The sequence below is a fragment of the Drosophila suzukii genome, chromosome 2R (assembly GCF_043229965.1).
Source record: "Drosophila suzukii chromosome 2R, CBGP_Dsuzu_IsoJpt1.0, whole genome shotgun sequence".
Lineage (NCBI taxonomy): Eukaryota > Metazoa > Arthropoda > Insecta > Diptera > Drosophilidae > Drosophila > Drosophila suzukii.
Window position 1 is genome coordinate 1,091,542 of NC_092081.1, and position 23,256 is coordinate 1,114,797.

General features: G+C 38.2%; 2 long non-coding RNA genes and 1 pseudogene across 2 annotated transcripts; 2 read left to right on the forward strand and 1 right to left on the reverse strand.

Moving 5' to 3' along the window:
• The first annotated feature begins 300 nt into the window (after positions 1 to 300).
• Positions 301 to 1,016, forward strand: LOC136116616 (uncharacterized). The gene is made up of 2 exons (XR_010653605.2): positions 301 to 547; positions 612 to 1,016. It is a non-coding gene; the product is annotated as an uncharacterized lncRNA (long non-coding RNA).
• Positions 1,017 to 9,239: 8,223 nt separating this feature from the next.
• On the reverse strand, positions 9,240 to 10,109 carry LOC139352511 (uncharacterized). Its single transcript, XR_011603723.1, has 2 exons — positions 9,787 to 10,109; positions 9,240 to 9,727 (listed from the first exon to the last, which is right to left on the reverse strand). It is a non-coding gene; the product is annotated as an uncharacterized lncRNA (long non-coding RNA).
• Positions 10,110 to 10,502: 393 nt separating this feature from the next.
• Positions 10,503 to 19,048, forward strand: LOC118877080 (uncharacterized; annotated as a pseudogene).
• The last annotated feature ends 4,208 nt before the right edge of the window (positions 19,049 to 23,256 follow it).

Sequence of the window (23,256 nt, forward strand, 5' to 3'; positions counted from 1 at the left end):
ATATTCGTAACAAAGTTCAGATTAATGGTCTAAAGGTTGAACGATTTAACTTTCCATATGCGAGGGAAGTATCATCATTTAAGATCGGTGTTCCCTGTGCTCATTTTGCAACTATGTGCTCACCCAATTTTTAGCCTGTAGGCATTTTTGTTAAAAAGTACGAAGCTAAAAAAAAAAATCGTTCAAACGAAGTTGGAAATCCCTTTAATACCCCCTTCCCATAGAGTCCATCCGTTCGAAACGGTTGGGATTTTTGACAAATTTGAAACTCCGATTCCCACAGGGCACATCTACCATCTACCATCCGACAACAGCTGTCAAATCAGCTGTGGCTAATAAAAACACAAGCAAAAATTGTGAAAGTGGATTTTGCCAGACCAAAATGAAACATATACCAACTATTTTGCCTGTTGTACAACAGCAAAATCTTAAGTTGAATCAGCTTTTATTGGCAGCCAATTCAGAGGAGTGGAATGACGACGATTTGGATCTGTATGAAAGCATTTTTTCTGCAAAGGAGCAAATGCCACGAAGTGTGTGGATGCTGGTACGTGCTCTTAAATTGTATTAAAAATACTATTAAAGATTGCGATTTATATTAAACTGATGAGATACGGGACATTTTGGGAAATGGATATACCGGAAAAAAACGACGAGTTCTTCAAATTGAGCTTTCGTATGGAGAAGAGGACCTTTTCGTTTTTGGTGGACTGACTATGTGTTTTGCGGAAGAACTGACGAAATGCCATTCCTCTGGAAAAGCGGATCGCTATAGCCTTGGGATCATCAGCGGTTTGTTGGGAATGGTCTTAACAGCCACTACAAGAATAATAATGCAGTCATTTTAGCCTGTGGCATTTTGCACAACATTTTAAATGAGCACAACAGCGCTATAAATGAAACTTGGCAACAGGCTGCAAGCGGTCTGCAGATTTTAGCCATCCTGCAGAAAATATAAGGGCAGCTATTTCCCAACATTGTCTAAATGGTAACAAATAAAGTTCATTAATTATAAATCTGTTTGTTTTTTATTAATTATTATTTTGGTCTATTTGTTATAAATTTTTGGGAATTCGTTGTTTTTCTCAACAGCTCCAACAAATCCGATTGGAATTTACAATATTTCTGTCTGCGCTCGCTGCTCCTCCAGCCTTTCTCGAGCTATCTCCACAAGCTCCGCCTTGTGGTCCACCTTTGCGCGCTTAGCAGTGCTGCCTGAGCGTAGACTGCCGCTGCAGATAGAAGCTTCCATGTCATCTGGGTCTACATCCAAAAGCTCCGCAAAGTATTCCCGAGTATCTGCAATATAAGTGTGGGGACATACTCTCGCCTTCCATTTTTAAAAGTTTCCCGTCATCATTGTTTACGTTTTCGTAATGAATGTTTCACTTTCCACTGTCAAAAAGAAGAGTTTAGGGTTTCCACCCAAAATTATAGCCTAACTATCGCATAAAACAGTTCGTTAAATTTGGATGGGGAACTAACTGGAAAATTTTCGGAACGGCAAAACCATCCGTTCAACGGATGGTAGATGGTGGATGGATCTCTGTGGGAAGACGCTATAAAGAGCCACCCACATTCACATCCTCATCTATCTCAAAAATCTAGACTCTTTTCTTCAGCTTTCCCATCAGAATACAAGAGGTTGACAAAGTAAGTTGACCAAATTGTATACTGATAGTTTTTCCTTGTCTTCCCATGTTATTTTGTTCACAGAAACCTTGTTAAAACCGAAAATTCTTAGTTCCGAAATATTTACAAGTAAGTACAGAAATTACAGGCTTGATCGTTCGTCCCGACGTGGAGGTGGAGTTTTAATTGCAGTTGACGCAGAATTAACTTCTGAAGTAATAACGTCCGACGAAATATATGACATTGAATTTCTATGTATAAAACTATCCCTTCCGGGTATTTCTATATACATAACATGTTCATATATTCCGCCGTCATCTGAATTCAAAATACATGCGAATCATCTATCCGCTATCCAGTTTATTTCAAGTAAACTATCAGAATGGGTTAAGTTAATAGTTTAAGGTGACTTTAATACGGTCCATGGTCCACCTTTGAAACATCAAAAATATTGTTACTTTTAACGCAGCATGATTTTCTTGACGGTTTGCTTGATATTTCATTGTCTCATATAAATACTGTTTTATATTTATTAGGACGATTACTGGATATATGCTTTGTTTCCAGTCCAGATTGTGTTTGCATAGCTAGAACCTCTGCAATTACTTTACCAGAAGACCCATATAACCTAACGCTAGAGCTGACTATTGACACGGCTACAAAAGTGCATGAACTATCTGAAAAGTCAGCTAAACGCATCTCCTGCTTTCGCAGAGCAAGCCTTGAACTCATTAATAGCCTTATAGCTTGCTCGGATTGGTCTAACCTGTAATTATGTACTAATATAACTGAAGCTGTTAATATATTTTATAATGTATTAAACGCAGTTTTTGATTGACGCGTTCCTATGTATTATCCTAAAATTTCAAACCAACCTCCGTAGTTTAACAAAGTGCTCGGTATGATCTTACCGTGCTTAACGCCGTGTTATAAAAACTATTTATCTCTTTGCAAGACCCAGTTCACACTGGATCCAAAACAGTTTTATAATTTTGTTAACACAAAGCGTAAATCTTCAAGTCAAGATAAGGATACCCATCATCACTTAAATTTGAAAATTCGGCCGCAAGCACTGATCAGCCGATCTTTTTGCACAGTTTTTTCAAACCACCTATTTAACATCAAGTCCTCCAGATCAGTCTTACCCATATGACATGCCTAAATCAAACTTTATTTGTTGTCCTGTTATAAGTGAAAGCTCACTTCTTTTAGATTTGCAAAGGGTCAAACCAGACTACTCTCCGGGTCCTGACGGAGTCCCTGGATGTGTGCTTAGGTATTGCGCTGAGACTTTGTGTAGACCATTGCACAAACTTTGTACTTTGTCTTTCGAAACGTCAGATTTTTCACATAGTTGTAAGGAGTCGTTTGTTATCCAGCTTCATAAAAAGGGGAGTAAGTCGAACGTATGCTTGAGAACATTATTACGCCTCATTTGCAACTCAGTTGTAGGTCCCTTTTTTCCTTTGGCCAACACGGATTTATGAAACGTAGGTCAACGACAACCAACTTTTTGGAGTTTACTTCATTTGTGATAAGTGGTTTTAGAAAAAATCGTCAGACTGATGTTGCTTACATTGATTTCAGTAAGGCGTTTGATTCTGGAAATCACCCGGTTCTAGTTCGGAAATTAGACCTTTTAGGGTTTCCAGGTGATCTTCTTAGGTGGATCTTAAGTTATTTCAATGGCAGGACTCAAAGTGTCATTTTTAAAAACTCTTTTTCATCCCTTATCCCAGTTACGTCCGGCGTACCACAAGGAAGTCATCTAGGTCCGCTCCTGTTTACATTATTTATAAATGGCATTCCTCTAGTCTTGACGAAGTCACGTGTACTTATGTACGCAGATGACGTTAAGTTGTGCCTGCAATATAATAACCCCGCACAAAGTTTTGCTTTACATTCTGATCTCAATGCATTTAAAACATGGTGCATGGATAATTAATTAAATTTAAATGATTCTAAGTGTAAACTAATGACCTTTTTTTCGTGTCAGCCCTCCCTATTCAACTTATACTTTTAGTGGTTGTGCGTTAGATAGGATAACGCATGCTGACTACCTTGGAGTCTATATGGATCCTAAACTAAAATTTTCTGATCACATCACTGTGGACGGCAGAACACGTAGTGGCGAAGCGCGCAAGAGAGCGTGCGAAGTCAACTACTATATATAGCCGCAGAATTGAAAATCTGCCATTATGGTCCGATCGTAACGGGTGATACACCAATCGAAAGGTATCGCAAAAACTAAGAAGATTGCATACCAAGACTTTCGAAATATAGATTTTTTTGGGACAAAAAGCGGTGAAAGTGTAAAAGTAAAAATTTAGAAAATTGGAGCTGCTGGATACGGTGGGGATAAAAGCCCCCGGCAGTTTAGCTAGTTTTATTCTTACTGAGTATACGCGTCGAATGACACATCATTTGTTGAAATCCGATTCAAAAGTAATTCAAAAAATAAGATTTTCTTCTTCTTCCCAAAATGAAAATGTTTGTCCATTTGTTTGTGGGTTTGTATGCATCCCATCTTAGTTTTAGGGTTTTGAAATCCCTATGGGTGTATAAGGTAGCTTGAATTAGAAAACGTTTGTTCTACGACTTTTGGAAAAACCCGCTAGTTTAGCGGAAAATCTAAAAAAAAGCCAGATTTAAAATGCTTTTAGTACCTAAACAACTAATGCTACAGAAACGTGTTAATAATATTCCATTTGATAAAATAAATAAACTATATTAAATTTATGTATTCGGCACGCTACAACAGAAAATTTACGTGTATGTAAATAAATATTTACTGTTGCGGGCCAAAATTATAAATTTAATAAAGTTTATTTATTTTATCGAATGTAATATCATTTTTCGTCACAATTGTTGATATCAGAAATTTTTGTTAAAGGTGCGTTCGCCACTACTTTTTACCTCGTTAAGAGGTGTTTTTGTTTGATTACTACTATGGTAAAAAAAAGGCAGGGGCATGCTTGCATTTATCAAAAGGTGGTCGAAGGAATTCTATGATCCCTATGTCACAAAGACCTTGTTTATTTCATTAGTCCGTCCAATTCTTGAGTACTGCGCTTCTGTTTGGAGTCCCCAATATGGGGTGCATATAGACCGGATTAAGTCTGTGCAAAATAACTTCTTAATATTTGCCTTATGGAGACTTAACTGGGATACAAGCCTAACACTACCATTCTACTCTATAAGACTACTTCTAAGTAACTTACTATCATTAGCTAACCGTAAAACTATGCTTGGTATTACGTTTATTAGAAATCTTATTCATGGTGATGAGGAGAGTCCCGAGTTACTGGGTCGCCTGCACTTTAATATGCCAAATAGATTTACTAGAAACTATATCCCTTTAAAGTATTAAATCACTGTATCTCTAATTATGCAATGCATGAACCTTTTAGAGTACTTTGCAATGTTTATAATAGACAATATCACCTAATATCTACTACCGACTCACTTCCTGTCTTTAACTCAATAATACTATCCTACCTAGTAACTAATTAGTTTTACTTTATGTGTCTTATCTATTCGTATTTTGACCAGTATTTTTAATTTTCTATTGTTATATTGTCTTTTTCTTTGTCCGCGATTTTGTTTTGTAACAAGCATTGCTTGGTGTCGTAGGGCCACTTGTTTGCACTGACCACAGTGCAAGAATAAAAAAACACTAACAGTACTGCGTGAGTAGTGTCACTGAGTTTTCGGTTAATTTTGATGCAGCGGCTATTTCCGCCAGCGCCATGTGAATGCGCTTAACCTACCCATTCAAGGTACCGTGGAGTGGCGGGCTGTTTGAGATGGTTATTCTCAGAACTTAATAATTATACCCGTTACTCGTAGAGTAAAAGGGTATACTAGATTCGTCGGAAAGTATGTAACAGGCAGAAGGAAGCGTTTCCGACGCTTCTTGATCAGGATCACTAGCCGAGTCGATCTAGCCATGTCCGTCTGTCCATCTGTCCGTCTGTCTGTCCGGATGAACGCTGAGATCTCGGGAACTATGAGAGCTAGGCTACTGAGATTTGGCGTACAGATTCCTGAGCCTCTTACGCAGCGCAAGTTTGTTTCAGTAGACTGCCACGCCCACTCTAACGCCCACAAACCGCCCAAAACTGTAACTCCTACAGTTTTGATGATAGATAGAAAATTTTAACTGAATTGTATTGTTCTCATCAATACCTATCGATTGACCTAAAAAAAGTTTGCCATGCCCACTTAAACGCCCACAAACCGCGAAAACCTGTGACGCCCACAATTTGCATGCTAGATAAAAAATTTTAACTGAAATGTATTGGTGTCGTCAATACCTATCGATTGATCCAAAAACAAATTTGCCACGCCCACTCTAACGCCCACAACGCTTAAATTTGTCTACCGCCGGTAGGTGGCGCATTTTAATCTCGCTTCGCTGCTTGCATATCTCCATTTCCCTTTGAGTAACGGGTATCTGATAGTCGAGGTACTCGACTATAGCGTTCTTCCTTGTTTTTAGTTATCACAGTACAATGTATCTATCCTGGGGAAAGAATTTATAAGCTGGTGAAGTGGAATTTTCACGTCATTCTGGCAATCGTTATTGACCGAGATCCAATGCGTTGGACTACTGCAAACTTTAAAAATTTGTCAATTGCCGTCAAAAAACATTTTCCATCGGCGGAGAAATGTTAACGTGTAGAATCTGGCCAGCATAGCGCAGCATATGTGTTTCTCCCAATGGCTACCATCTACTTATCCGATACGTCAATATCGAGGTATTTGGAGTACCGAAAAACCTTACTGATTGTTCTAGAAATCAAGGTAACGGGTGGCTTGTTTGAGATAGCACAGCCCCGAGACCATGTTGTGAAGCATCTTTTGTTAGTTTAAATGTCCTACTAAAATCAGGATAAATTAACACTACATCTTCTGATGCTAAGATGTTTTTATACCCGTTACTTGTTGCGTAAAAAAGTATAATAGATTCGTCGGAAAGTACACTCAGAGAAAAAACCGTTCTCAGCGTTCTCGATTTTAGTATTTTCGATCTCAAAAGTGAGCCAAGAACGACTCATACTAAAAATACTAAAATCGTCATCGAAGTCTTCTCGGTTTGAGAACGGGCCTTTGAGAATGGTCAATCTTGAGTTCAGTAACCGATCTCGGTTTCAACATCGTATAGATCTCGATTTCGAAAAAAACTGTTCTCGGTTTCAACATCGCATCGATCTTGATTTCGGTATGAATCGTTCTCAGTTTCAGCACAGCATCGATCTCGATTTCGAGAAGAACCGTTCTCGGTTTCAACATCGCATCGTTCTATATATCGATCTATCTATAACCCATTCTCAATAAAAAAGCGAAATTTTTTATATTTATATATATTTTAGCCTTACGGCTTTAATGTCATTATTAAGGGTATATACATGGAGGGGGGCGTTACAAAGTCTGTCAAATTAAAAATGTAGTTTCTTTATAATTTATTTACAATGTATGATCTTAAATGACAATTGTATTCTACTTCAATTTTTTCACAATAAACATAAACTTACAATTATTTTGTGAATTAAAAATTGCTTAACTGTAAATAACATAAAATTGTTCTTATTTAAACCTAAATAATAATTAATTTTATAAGCAGTGCCCTTATATTCTAATTGGTTATAAAATTTAAAGCTATTTACACTCCCATGGTTTTCTTTTATTTCTAATGCAAGATTATTATTCAAAATACTTTACTCTTTTGATGTAAGTCTTAAATACGGCTCAATAGATTTGGCATGGTCCGTCAGAAACTTTGCAAACTTAATTTGACATTTAATGGCTAATGAATGGGGAGGATTAATTCTTGAATTTACATTGTAAAAATAAAACTTGGAATCCTTGTGTTTCGCCTCAAATGTTTTTGCACTAAGCTTCGTATCGTTTCTATTTCCGTTTTCTTATAATTTGACTTAAGTAAGAACTCTATTATATCAAGTAAAGTTAATAACAATTCCCATTCTTCATTACCGTGTGGAACTCTATCTCCAATCATCAAGGGCAAAAAGTGGGTAAGACATTCTGTTTCGCTTGCAGACGTTTTTAAATTACATGTTTTTAGTCGATTCATTTCTATTTTTACAGATGTTTCTCCGTACGGAAATAGCGATTTTCTGCTATTTATTTCATTTAAAGTGATTATTCCTTTATTTATTAATGAAATAAGAATGTGGCAAATATCATATTTACATACGCCTTCGAAAATATCGTGCATAATCTCGAAACAAAAATTATTTATAACTTTTAACGACAATAACTCGTTGAATATCCAATTTTGCTTCAATCCACTTTCTTGAAAATTATTCAACTGTAAATCTTCGTAATAAGATTGTTCAGTTCGTAAACTTTCTACATTTTCGGAAGAATCTATTTTCATTTCGGGTTTCGTTCTAGAACAAACGCCGAAATATCGCTTTGAATTAAATGATTGGACATAACCAAGTATGCTGTTAACAGCTAAGTTGTTGCCAACAATTAATGACAATATAAACTGCACTTTTTGCAAGCCGTTTTTAGTTCTTATTATAATTCCACTCTCAAGAATTTTAAATTCTTCAACTAAATGGTAAAATGAATTTTCATTTCTACACTTTTTAAGCTTGTCTGTCGCTATAAATGCGACATGATATATGTATTGAACTTTAGAAATTGAATGTTTTGGCATTAAAGGAAAATTAATGTAGCAGCCACATATGGAGAATGTATGGCTTCCTAATGCATTGTTAATTTGAAAGTTATCTAAGTATAAAACAAATGGCACAACTATGTCTGGATCAAATTGCTTTGCTATAGATTTAAAGACTTCTCCAGCTGCCAAATTTGTTAAGTCATTACTTTTTAAATTTTGTTGTATGTTGCTTAATGTTAGCTCCAAAATATTTTGTAAATCGATAATTATTTTTACTGTAAAAGCCAAAGGCATTATAAAGACGTCTTTTGACTTCGAACCCAAGATGGGATTTCCTTTCAATACTATTTCTGTTATTTTATTATCAATGGAAATATTTTTTGGCTGCCTATATAGATTTGAATCGGTTAATTTTTTAAAAACGTGTGCTCTGTCTTACAATGGATCTTTGCAAAAACCAAGAATCGGATTTATTCTATCCACTGTTTCCAGATTTACTTGCTTTTCAATAGCTGTAGACACAGAGCTAAGTAAAATTACAATATTGTTTTGAATTTGCAATATGTGTTTCCTCAACATAAAATTTAGTTCATATAAACTTAAAGTAAATTCAAGAGATTTTTGTTTTAAATGGTCTATGATTGATTGTTTGCTTTGGACTTCAAAACATAAATTTGTTTGTTCTTCCTCATCCTTTTCTTCAACTTCTTTAACGGTTTGATTGTACTTAGAGAATAGCAATTCCTCTCATGAATTTCTTCGATTTGGAATTGATTGCGTATGTAACCTAATGAAGTGCCGCCGAAAACTCAGAAAATTTGTAAAAATTTGTTTTCAGTCATCCTGCTGACAAGGCAGCCTCAAGGATGTTCTTGTTAACAGATGCTTAATCTTTAAATAGGATATTAAATTGTTGGGCGTTGGAAATAATTTTCGACAGCGATAGCAGATATACATTTTGAAAAAATTAATTTTTATTCATGAAATCGATTAGATTTTGTAAATTCAATGATCTTATGTCATAAGCGGTGTCTATTTCGAAAATGATCTTTTGAACTGCGTACCAAGCTTGCTCTGAGGCTTTCGGGTAGCTCAGCGAGTAAGACATGAAACACTTAAAACACAAATCTATGCTTTTCAGGAAGGAATCACACTTTACCAGCGTCTTGTCAAAGTAAACATAGAAATCTAAGAACTCCAGCTCAGACGATGCCTGAATAATTATAAATGGCTGTATTGTTGATCCCTCTAAATACTTTTCCCTGACTATATTGTTGATACGACGTTCATAGTCATTCAAGCTTGAAAGGCGTAGTACCATCGAAAGTTGAGAATCCGCTATTGTCGGTTTTTGGTTTCTTTTCCCGTTTTGATTCAAGACCCGAGATGTCGGCGGCAAGACGGCATTAAGCAAAATAAGGGTCAAGCTATCCTGGGCATCTTTAAAAATAATAATTATGTAGTTATGACAAAATTTTTTGCTTAAGCAGAAAACTTACCCACTTTGGCGCGTTCTACATCAAGTAGTTGTCGCTTGCAGTCTTCGTTGTGGATGTGTCGTTTAAAATATATCAGAATTTTGTCCTTAAAGCTGGTCCACCTATCGAACGGGAGATTTGTCTTTCCTCGGTAAAGGAAATCAAAATTAATCTCGATCTATGGAAAAATGTACAATACATAAATCACTCTTATAATTTTAAAAAGAGCTACAGTAAAGCAACAATACAAAAGAATGCAAGGGGACAATCACCACTAAGGAACCTAACTACACAGACAATCAAATAAACGTACGTATGTAGTATTACCAAAGAAGGAACTTTAGAATGACCTAATTTTGGTCAGTCTTTCATGAATTCTAAATTGCTTAGCGACTTTACATCTTCTTGGCGAATTTTACATGTTTTTTCCCAGAGTCTTCAGACTTCGCTCCAATCCGATGAGTCTCTCTTTAAATGCAATTTAAATGACGTTGATAGTCCCTTGTCGTAGTCTTCGAAATCGTGTGGAACATTTTCATCATCTTCTTTGCTACATAAAACTTTGCGACGTCTGTTCTTATACTTAGAATATAATTTTCCATTGGGGTTAATATGTTTTTTTCCCCGAGCAATAAAATAATAGTCCTTAAGATAAAAGAAGAATGTTTAAAAATAAAATTAAAATGGTTTTTGATTGTGGTTTAAGTATTACCCGGCTTTGCGCTTCGCAAGGAAAAATGCTTATAATCTCGTCCAACAACTTTGGAAAATCTGCGGTTTGAACAACAATGTTGTTGCGAAAAATCTCTTCTGTGATTATATTTATTCAGAAATTCCTTTGCGGTTCCGTCAACACTTTATTGTTGAGTAAATCGCGGCCCAGTTCTGACGATTGCAGTAAGGAACGCAAGCTCTATGAAATATATGAAATTTTTTGTTAGCTAATATTACATTATTTTTGTTTGCGGAAAAAGTTAATTTGAGTAAGATGAGATTACCTGTTTCAGCACAATATTGGTGTTTTCGTATACAAATTCAGTCGCTTTTTTTTCCTCAACTGGAACTGCGTTTGGCACTTGAGACTGTAAGATTATTTTAAAGAGAACAAGAAAGGAAGTTAGCTTCGGCAAGCCGAAGCTTATATACCCTTGCAGCTATAATTATTAAATTTAAAAAAAACAAAAAATTATATTCCCAATAGTATAAGATAATTTGTCAAAAAACACCGAAGCTATAATTTGTTTCATATTATTTTCCTACCAATTCTCCGATCGTTCCTATGGCAGCTATATGATATAGTCGTCCGATTTTGATAAAATTAAATTCAAAATTCAGAACTAACTAAAAAATTTTATTTCCAAGCTTAGGAGTTTATATGTTAGAAAACACCAAAGAAATAATTAAAAAAAATTTTTATCCCGAACATTCCTATGGGAGCTATAAGATATAATTGTCCGATCCGGCTGGTTCCGACTTATATACTACCTGCAAGATATATAATACTTTTGGAAAAGTTGGAAACTGAGAGACTAGTTTGCGTAGAAACGGACGGACAGACGGACATGGCTAGATCGACTCGTCTAGTCATGCTGATCAAGAATATATATACTTTATGGGGTCGGAACGACTCCTTCATTGCGTTGCAAACTTCTGACTCAAATTAATATACCCTCTGCAAGGGTATAAAAAGCGCGCCGAAGCTGAGAAAAAAGTGACCCAAAGACCCATGCCGAAGACACACGAACATCTACGTTATACGTGAGCGAGCAGAGGATGGGCAGAACACTTCCCTATGCTCACTTAACAGGTCGCTGCCGACCGCTGATTTAAATGTTAAGTTAGCTCGGGCAGCCACGGGAAACTTAGTCAAGTTTGTTGATCAAGTTCATAATGGCTTTGTATAATTGTAATTCCTTTGGGGTAACATGAAATGACCGCCAGTGCTTACGATTGGAATCGTAGTCTCTGGCTGCTATAAACTATGCCTAGCTGCATTATTTTTTATGCAAAAAAAAAGTGAAAGTAAATCAGTCAGACTAATTAAACCTTGTCATCCATCCTTTAGACTGATGCTCAAAGCACAAGCGGGAGGACTAATGCCGTTCGCAACGTGGAGGTGTTTAACGACGAAAACACTGGGACGAAAATACCGCGGCCTATATCCGAGGTGGAAGTAAAGTCTAGCTTGCGTTCGATCATCGACGCAACTCGCGGACAGGAGAATATAAAGGAACCTGTAGCCTGGAACAAGGCAAATGCAAAACGCCACAAAAATGGCAAGATCTTTTGGAGAAACACCTCTTCGGGCATGGGCTTCGACTTACACTTAGATGAACAACCAATGCCACCCATCACAAATTACGAGGCCCGCCTGGAGCAGCCTTTCAAGGTCCCGACAAACTTTGTGTCCAAAAACAAACCTCAGGAGCCCTGGGTGGCCCCAGTTACCATAGAAGACGAGCCGAATGCAAATGGTCTGCCTTGCTACAATAAGTGCCTCCTTTATCCGCGTCCCAATCTCGAATTCTCCCCCGAGGAGTACCGTGCCTACGCCCATTTGAAACGCGAGAATCTACAGCATCCGTATGTCCAGCTAAACGATGAGTGGTGGGGCGCTGGCCGGGTCCTTAAAGGAATTCGCTGTTACCCGAATTTCGCTAGGTCTTCGAAGCCGCAGCCGCGCGACGAGTTAGACAACTTTTGGAAGCCCCCGCCGGTGCCTGGCCTTCAGGTTGTCTTTAACAATCTCTACAACGACGAGGAGCAGCAGGAATACCAAACAGAGGAGCTGTTGACATCCAAGTGGCTACAAACTCGTAATGTGACAGTTCATGGTGCCTTCGACATGGAAGAAACCGTGTGTTTGCCTGGTAACAAGATGCCACGGCGAAAAAGTTTTTTCCCCTCTTCTTCCAGAAAATCCATGATGCCGCACAGGGTTTCCTTTGTTCAGGAGGAGAATGAGGAAGAAGCTACAGTGGTCGTAAGAGAATCGTCTTTGTCGCCGCCACCTGTTATATCCAAGTCGCCTGGTCCATCTGAGCAGAAAGCAGAACCAGAAATAAAAATGTTTAAGGATTCTATCGAATATTTCGATAACCATTTTGCGGTACCAGCTCCTCCTGTACGTAAGATAGAGATCTATCAAGACTCAGAAGAGCCGCAGCCAACAACAAATAATAAGTCACTAAATGTCGAGCCGCTTTTTGACGTGAATGAGACTTGCTCCACGCAAATTTTCAACATGTTCATTGAGTCACAGGCTGTTAGTACGCCAATGGGCACACAGAAGCAAGCACCATCTCGTCATTTTGGAACCATTCTCAGAGAACTAGCACCACCAGAGGACACAGTTTCTGCTCCTGCCGTCGAATCTCCAGTAGAGTTACGGAAGCAGCTATCCACCATACTAGAGACCTCTGAGCATGCCACTCAAAGCTTGGCGACTAGCGGCGCTGCCACCAAGTCGACCATTACCTCATAATTTTCGCCCGGATCAAACACTTATTCGAAAGTTCTCAGCAAGAATGAAGAGAGCACTCCTGGACAAATGCGCGTGCATCGAGGAGTTGGTCTAGGGCCTTCAGCGGTCGTCGTGGAACCGGAAAAACAGGGTGGCGACAATTTTACCCGTCGCGAGTTATGGGAACCCAATGTTCCTAGCGTGGCGATGCTAAAGTCCCTGCGCGTCCAGGAGGATAAGACAGAGACTATCCCCAGGCCTTTGGCGTGCTTCCAGGAAGACAAAACTGAAACGTTGCCACGAGTGCCACACGCTCCGGTCTGTTTCCAGGAAGATAAAACCGAAACGCTGCCACAAATTCCATCTGCTATTCCTGAGATGTCTATATTTCAGCACTCGGTGGTTGTTGGAAAATGTTTATCCCCACCACAAATACCTACTCTGGATGATGAAAACGACTTGTGTGTATTATTTGGAAAGACACCGCGGAAGACTAATACTATTGGCTCTCCAAAACGAAATTCTGACCAAGCCGCTCCCCATTTTTATAAGGTGCTAAAAGGCACACAGAATGCAATAACCTCCTTTGCTGTGGCCAGCAATACCGCAGCTACGCCAAGAAACGGAAAGCTGGAGGATTCCATTATGACCAACCTTTGTGCCCGAGGCACAGCCTAAGGCCAAGTCAGAAACGGAGGCCGTTCTAGATAAGTTTGAAATCTTTCTCGACGAGACGCAACCAAAGGTAACTGATCCAAAAACAGTATCATCAATTGGATCCAGTTTTGTTTTGGACTGCACCCTGCCGAAAACGCAACATCCAGTACATAAGGATCCAGTTAAAAACCAGGAAACTATTGGGCAGTCCCACATGATTGCTTCGATCATGAAGGATTGCACAGAATTAAGCAGCTGCCCTCCATCGGTGCCAACCCCGATTGTGGCAAATGTAATTCGAATAAAGTCATGTTTTCCACCGACTTCATGAAAGAATCTATTAGAAAACCTACGCCGAACGACGAATTGAGCTATTCAAAGCCACCTGACAACTTTTTTGAGCTGAACGCAGCCACAGAGATGTTTGCTACCAATATTAGCATGATTAAAAATTCTACGCTTCTCGTCCCGCCTGTAGTATTAAACCCTTCTGCTGGAGCAAGGGAAGTATCGGACTTAAGCATTTACTACAAAACAACACCATTAACGTCTCCGCGGGAGCAATATGTCCACCCAAAGTCGATCGCAGATCTCTCTGTGTTAAACGATACATTGGCCGACGCCAATAGGAACCCTTTCAACGTAGAGCTTATCAGCTCATTGCTGGAATCAATAGACTTCACCATGTACATCGAGAAGCTCCCCCACTGTCAGCTGGTGGGTCACGTCAAGCGACTACATCCAAACACCCAGCTGGAGGTACAAAACAAGAAGTTCGAGGTGTCCAAGTTGATAGGCAAGGGAGCTTACGGTTCAGTTTATGCAGGACGGAATGTCGAGTCTGGCAGGAAGGTCGCTTTCAAGCAGGAACGTCCAACCAACTACTGGGAGTTCTACATATGCCTGGAGATTCATAGCCGTTTAACAAGTGAGCAAATGGTAAGGTTCAAATGGTAACATAACCCAACATGAAATTGTTCGATATAAGAAGACTCAGTATTTATCCCTGATCATCAGGGATTGTATATGTAGATTGGGTCGATTTAGGTAATCTAAAATTGACTAGATCGGACGGTTCCAGTTTTCACTTGAAAGTGAATTGCTAGGATTTTAGTTTTTAAATACATTATACAATTAACCTTGATGCTGGTTTAAAAACCAATCGCCATACTTTTTCAATTTAAGACATTGGTAGTACTTTTCGATTTCCATATATAGAGCTACAGAATACAGAAGAAAAAGGGTGGTCGAGGTCCACAAAAACAATTAAAATATAATTAGCTTGTAAAGATTTCGGAAAGAATTTTTAATCAAATAATTTTCGAATACTTGGCGGAAAGTTTTTGTGTGATTTTTTGGATTTTATAATGTAATAACAGAGGGAATAAAAATTCCGTGAGGGTGTTTCGGAAGTGTCAAGTAGAACAGGTCTTTGACGTTTGATTTTTTCTGATTCTTTTGGATGTGAAAACTTTAACAAGACCAGTGACACAGTGTTACACAATGGGATCTTTATTTATTTTGGGTCATTTGCCAGAGTTCCATAGACTGGTTTCAACATCATGGCAAACAGTTTACAGACGCGTCTTAACCATGAATTAGAAGCGACCCCAAATTGTGCCAAAATTCGAATGCTTTTTTTTGCCATTCCCTTCTTGTTAATGTTAAACATTTTGTTTTGTTTCTTACGGCATACCCGCTTAGACCTAGATTTAAAGTTTTTAAAATGCAGCCTCCTCAAGTTTCCCAATTTTTAGCTATTGCGCTTTGCCCATTGTGACGTTAAAGTTTTTCTATCTCTCTGTCTCGTTCTGACCTGATTACAGCCGAATGAAGACCGTATACTAACAAAGGTACAACACTTGATTAAGTTTCTTGAGTTTTATTTTTACCGTTTGTTTATAGATTTTTTTTTAGTGCTACTGCTTACTGACATGAGTGAGTGAGAATTTCTGTAGTGGTTTTGCGAAAATGTTCTCTCTAATTTCACCATTAAAAGCTTAAGTATATTTTCAAGCAATAACACTTTTTTCGATGGCTTTAAGATTTTTATTATTTTGCGTAGGAATTTACTGCAACGTGCTAGCGTGGCAGAGCAGTGGATTAGGGAGGGTCTTAAGTAAAATTGCATCGTTAAATTGTTTTGTCTTGATTCTAGAATCCATAGTTTATGGCTTCGGAAATGCTTTCTACTTTTAACATACTTTTGTTTTAAGAGCAACGACTTTTAAACAAACCCTCACAGTTTTTGGTAAAAGTCATTGATTGTTTTTGTTGTGTTCTTGCTCAACGTCATAAAAACGTTGTTTTTGGTTCAATTAGGCTAATAAATTGCAACAAAATGTATTTTTTTAAAAACTTCTGATATCAACCAAAAATGTCTATGAAAATGTATGTGTACATACTACATTTTTAAAACTCTTTTTCATTTTTTCTTTTTTAATACTGCAATATTTAGCTGAAGCAGGCCGAATGATTAAAGATCTTTACCGATCGATTCTGTAATCATTTTCGTCAGTTTTCTTATCTCTTCAAGGGCTGTTTTAGTTTAATATCAGAAGTTTTTGTTTTAAACGATATCGTTTTTTTTCTAAGTCTAACTTATTTTGTTAAATAAAAGTTCAAACTTGCCTTGGTGTAAAAAAAAATTGAAACAGGAAAAAATTAAAAGGATTTGTTAAGACCTCGTAAAAAAAAGATCTCGCTAGTGCTTGCTGTCAGAAAATAACCCATCATAAACTGACTCAATGCGTGCCTTAGTTTTGTTTCCTGCTCAACCGTTGACAGATTTTGTTCGCTCGGTCGGGTCATGTGTTGACTGTAGACCCTTTAGAAAGAAATACTCGGCAAAAGGTCTTTTGCGATTGTATGTTTGTATAGATCGGTAAACATATTTTATGGGCAGCCTTAATGGTTTTCAGGTGTCATCCTTTCTTACTACTCAGTGGAAGAGGAAAACTAAAATGTTTTTATTTGATTTATGATCGGTATAATTCATTTATTGCATTGATACATATTTTCAATAATTTTGTTATATAATTTAACAAAAACAACTATATTTTAAGGTATATGAATATTAATTCCCAACATATTAGTCTTTTATTTCTCATCGTACATTATTGTACGCGTGCATGCGTACGGAATTACCGATCACCCTCGCATACTTTATTAAATAAATTAGATAAATATAAAAAAAAAGGTCTTTAAAGCAATGGCTCGAAAACGTTATTGAATTGACGGTCAGATGAAACGTCTCCTTCAGTGCGTTGCAAACCTCTGCCTGAAAAATACCCTCCCAAGGGTATAAAAAAAGCCCTATCATTTTTTTCTCTCCCTCTCTCTCTTTAATGCTTTTCCTGTCATAAAATATCTGAGGCAACAACATAAGAAACCACAATAACAAAAATAAAGACCTTGTGTGCGGGCCCTTTTGTTGTTTTGCTCATTTACTGACTTTCAATAGATGAGCGACGAAAGGTTTCGTTTGAATCGAGCGGACGGTAAGGGACCGATTCGTGTGTTACAGTCAACCAAACACCCGAGACCGAGACCTTCAACGAAGCGAAAACAGTTGACCGTATTGTACGAACTCTGATTTTTCCACATTCAATGTCATTCGAAAGTTACAGCGCTGACAAGGATTGCCCAGCAGAGCGCTCAAGAAAGCACTTTAAAATTCGCTTTTCCTCAAGCCACGTTTTATCAACTGGTAGTCACATACGACTTGACCGAACGCGTTTATTTTAATGAATATGTTCAAAAGATGTGCAACTATTGTATGAATTAAAAAATTAAAACAATGCACGTAGTTATTTTTAATACAACAACATCCAAAAATAACTGCTATCATTTTTTAATATTTTTAATTGTTTCAGTTCATACGAAAAGTAAATTCCCCTAAACCAAAATTTTTTGGAATCCGATCACTCGTTTGGCCCGAATTGGGTATTTTATTTTTGGGTTACTTTAAAGAACTGTTTAACAAAAAGCTTACATTTTTTAAAAAGATTGTTTGCAATTAAAATGTCAAATTTTTAATGGTTCTTCAGAAAAAATTTCAAATGAAAACATTCAAACGGCCAAGACTGAATTAGAATGTTAGGAATCTGCATGTCAAATCTTAACTATCTAGCCTTTACAGTTCCCAGATCTCAGAGCTTAAACGTTTGAAAATTGATGGAATGACCGACTACAACTAAACCTTAAAATAACTTGTACTATGAATCGAAACAAAATGAATTTTTTTTTACAGATCCCAGCATATGCACATATCGATTATGCCCTGGTGGGAAACAATTCCAGCATATACATTTCGGAATTTTCAGACTATGGATCACTAATCGGCGTTTGCAACAAGGTTAAGAGTATTACCAGCAGGAACATAGACGAGTATGTGGTAATGCATTTGAGCTGTCAGATGCTCGACATTGTGGATCATCTGCACGCCATGGGTATCATTCATGCCGACATAAAGCCGGACAACTTTCTGCTACTGAGGCCGTAAGCACATCCAGCCAACTACTTTAAAAACCTTGCAGATCATTTTAATAATTCCTTCTGTTTCAGGCTGGATGCGGATCCCAACAATGTGAGTCTGCAGCTTATTGACTTCGGTGTGTCTATAGACACTAAGTTCTTTCCGAAAAATTACACATTTAATTATGTCCATCACGATGATCTGTTTAAGTGCATTGAAATGCGAACCCAGCGACCGTGGACTTATCAGCTGGATTTATTTGGTCTTGTAAGCGTTATGCATGTGCTGCTTTTCGGGCGCTATATGGAAGTGACTCAACGAACTCCAAGCCCAATTTGGATGCCGAAGACAACCGTGCCTCGCTACTTTCAGCGGCAAATGTGGGAGAACATCTTCCGAACACTGCTTAACATTAGAGACTGCCGCACCATGCCCAATCTACAGCAATTACGTACGCAGCTTAAGTCTGCGCTAGCTGAGAAGGAAAAATATGTCGGAGAGGCCATAAGCAAGTTCAATACGACACTACAAAAATAGCTTGATTCACAAATTTTTTGTATCAGCTATTCTTATTTTTTACTACACAATAAAAACAATAAATTTTAAAATAGTTATTAGGCAACAATGTTTTCTTTATAATGATTTTCAAAAGCTTCTGAAAATATACAGTTTAGTCAATTAAAGAATGCCAGCTTTGAGTCGAATATCGTTTTCAGCCAAAAATCCCACGCCATAAATAACTGTTGACCAATTCTTGCGGTCGCAAAATAAGTGTATTTCTCTCCGACTTTGAGGAAAGAATCCGAGAGCATCCGATTGTTTTTTCCGTTCTCTTTTGCTCGGCTCATTCAGGTACCGTTTGATTTTGAACGAAGATTCCTTCGTGTGACTTGGCTTTCTCTATTTCGCGTGTTAGCAGTGCTCCAATTAAAAAATAGACGTGATTACAATAAAAAAGTGCATCAATTTTTGAAATTTAATACATGGACAAAAAATCGGAGTGTAAAGTATGCGGAGTAAAACTAGCAGGCCATCATTGAGAGCTTACCACTGTGCACCGGAAAGAAAAGAAATTATTGAAAAGACCGCTTGCGTTGTCTTTTTAGTCAATCGGTCTTTTAATAAGTTTCTCTGACGAGTGTGACTAGAATCTCTTATTGTGCGATGTTCGGTAAGAGAGCGCCTCCCGAACAGCTTAACGTAAAACGCTTAACAGAAACCCAAAACGAAAAGTAACGAAGTCTACTGCTCAAAAAAGAACATAACATATTTGTGTATAGATTGCAGTATTCCGCGAAACACAAATGTCTAACGATAAAATACCTTAATTTTTTGTTCATTTTTCGATTTTTAAGGCCGTGGGTGCACTTCCTTGAAAGTGTGTTTTGGCTATTGTCCCATTTCAACCTTCTCGTTGACAGCACATACCAAAGGAAGTCCAATATCCGTCTGTCTGGTGAGAAACTTAGCACCGCAAAAGTATAACGATTTTAATTAAAGAAGGCGTTTGTTGCCGACAACAATAGAATGGTGGTTGGCGTTCTTGCGGGGACTATCGCAAGCTGAATGATATAACGTACCTCAGCGTTACCTAATTGCTCACTTCCACTACTTCTTGGAGTAGCTACACGGAAAAACAATATTTTCTACACTCCATATGGTACTCCTAAAACCGCCGTTAGCATTCCGTACTGTTCTACATGCCGTTCGGTTCAAAGAACGCTATGAAAACCTTCCAATGATTCATTGAAAATATTTTTCGTGGCGATGATTTCGTTTATTGCTATATAGACGATATCCCAATGATGTCTAACCTACCTGTGGAACACGAAAAACATATTCGTGTCGTCTTGGAGATCCTTCGTAGCCATGGACTCAGGGTCAGCCTTAGAAAGTATCAGGTGGCCCAGGCAGAGGTGCAGTTTTTCAGCTACTTCATCAATGAGCACGGAATCAAACCTTCAAGTCCGTGAATAGTAGCAATTGAAAACTATGCGAGGCCTTCTACAATCAGTGAATTCGGACGATTTCTCGGTACCTGCCTTGTTCGATACTCAATTAGGTACAACTTTTAGAACTCCTGAGAAACGTCAGGAAAAGCAACTGACCGTAGATTTTATCGCCGCCTGTAAGGCATGCAAGAAACGAAACATGCAAAAGAATCGCGTTTTCTCGTCTCTCACAAATCTCGTCCGTTGTATTTTTATACCCGTTAGCGGCGGTTTGTTTCAGCAGGGTGCCACGCCCACTCTAACGCTTACAAACGCCCATAACGCTAAAACTAGTCTAGCACTCACATTTTTAAATATTTTAAATTTAAATAAGATTTAATTTTGATTATTAATGTCCAACTACATGGCAAAAATTGTTACATTCGGGAATGTTCGGGCGGGGTGGCTTGATCGCTGAAATAGGGTTAAGTTCCAAGAACGAAGGTACGAAAAAACACGGGTGTACTTTGGGGTTTATTGTTACACTTTGAATAAATAACTCTTTAAGTCTAACTTAACTTAAGCGCTCCAGAGCGGAGTGGAGACTTAAAATGAGAGATGGTGAGGGAGAGCGAAGAGCAGTGCGGGCGCGCGAGATGTGGACAACTGGATAAAACTGTCGCTCGACACTGCCTCCAGGAATTAAACGCCCTTTTGGCGTGAACATTCTAGGCTAGGGGATCGTCTACCGTCACGGCACGAGGTGGTTATTCTTCGAATACAGATCGCAGCCTTTGGGTATCGGAACTACCTTTGTGTTGAAGGAATTTATTTTTGGAAATTCTGCCACTCGATTTATGTCTGTGGACTGGACATGGAGGAAATTGGCAAATCGGAAGCTATCGACGGTCTCAAGAATTCGATGGCTCTCCGTAAAAAGGATTCAAGCTCAAGCCACGTAGGAATTTAGGCTTTATTTTGGATGGATTGCTCCCATAATGAGAGCGTGATCTTTTGTAGATTTGTTGAGCACATATAAACCAGGATAGGGTCTCAATTCTTAATATTAACGCCGAAAAATTGTAAGGAAGTTAAGCAACCTTGTAAAGTGCGTTGAAGTTCCTTTAAAGTTGCTCCAGACTCATGTGCTATGGATTGCACATTGAACTGAGTTTTCAAGTGACTGTTCACCTGCAATGGCATATTTTCGAAACGCTTAGTTTGGTTTTCCCAGGCAGAGCGAAAGCCATCATTGGTGAGTGAGGATCTCGAAACTATGGAATGAGCTTCTCCACTTGTTTTTAAATTTAAGTGGAATAATTGCATTTTCTATGTATATCGCAGTGAAAAGGTCCCGTAAAGTCGGCCAACGAAGATAATCGCCCGAGAAAACCTCTGTGTGGATAGGAGGGAATCGACAGCCATAATACGTGGAATTTTGGGATGGAGTTACTGGAACTTGAAGTATTTGAGAGGAGCCCTGTTGGATTTGTTCCATGAGATGCGCGACAAACATTTCATAAGTGGAGTACGTTTGGTATAACTTGGATTTTAGGGATAGGAGCACCTGGAGCGTTCACAGTGGCCTCAAAGTGGATCAGACAGTCAGCTGTGGCCATAAATCAGGATAAAGCGGATTTTGCTGATGTTGCCATGACGGAAATAATTCAGAATTTTAATTTCGAAGTAGGGAAACGGAAATGGGCTAGAAACTAATTGGAATTTAGCAACCAATCAAGGTGCGTAAAAATAAACGGTCACACTGTCTGATAGGCAAATTCAACAAATATTTATTATAACGGCAAAAATTCTGACTTTAATTTTGATTCTTTGGAAGGAACATATACTATACTATGTACACTATGTATGTGGGGTGCGAGTAGCGGAATAACGTTGCGGGACGTTGCACAATTTAATTGCAGATGATTTGCTGGACAAAATTTGTGGATATTGTAACTTTGTTTTTAATTTTAGAAATAAGTTAGCTGTAATTGTAGGTCGAGAAAAGTATTTGGAGTGGACTGTATTAGAAAGAGTAGTTAAAGTAGACTATTAGAATATTTATATAAGTATCAGCTCGCAGCTGAAACACAGTAAAAAACAAGGAAAAACGCTATAGTCGAGTACCTCGACTATCAGATACCCGTTACTCAGCTAAATGGAGATATGCAAGCAGCAAAGCGATATTAAAATGCGCCACCTACCGGCGGTAGACAAATTTAAGCGTTATGGGCGTTAGAGTGGGCGTGTCAAACTTTTTGTGAGTCAATCAAAGGTATTGATGAGAACAATACATTTCAGTTAACATTTTTATTCTAGCATCAAAACTGTAGGAGCCACAGTTTTGGGCGGTTTGTGGGCGTTAGAGTGGGCATGGCACTCTGCTGAAACAAACTTGCGCTGCGTAAGAAGCTCAGGACTCTGTACGCCAAATCTCAATAGCCTAGCTCTTATAGTTTCCGAGATCTCAGCGTTCATCCGGACAGGCAGACGGACAGACGGACATGGCTAGATCGACTCGGCTAGAATATATATACTTTATGGGGTCGGAAACGCTTCCTTCTGCCTGTTACATACTTTCTGACGAACCTAGTATACCCTTTCCGAAAGTTTTCACTGTGGCTGTGTTGTGTTCTACACACAATTGGAATTTAAAAAAATATATGAAACACATTTCGTTGAATAGTAGCACTGGAATTATTTAAAGTGCACAATTATTTGCAAAGGAAACTGGAATATTGTCGTGCACAAATAACGGAATTGAAATATGTACATATATTAAATGCCGTTGCGTCGGATTAATCACTGTTGGATTTATATCATACTTTTAGTCAAAAAAAAACTGGCTGTATGACCGGCAAATAATAGTAAGTGGAACTTATCTGAAGTGGTTCAAGCCTGCTGGGAAAAAAACCAGAAAACTCCAGGAGAGGAAAATCCAGAGTTAGAAACTCGGCTCGAAG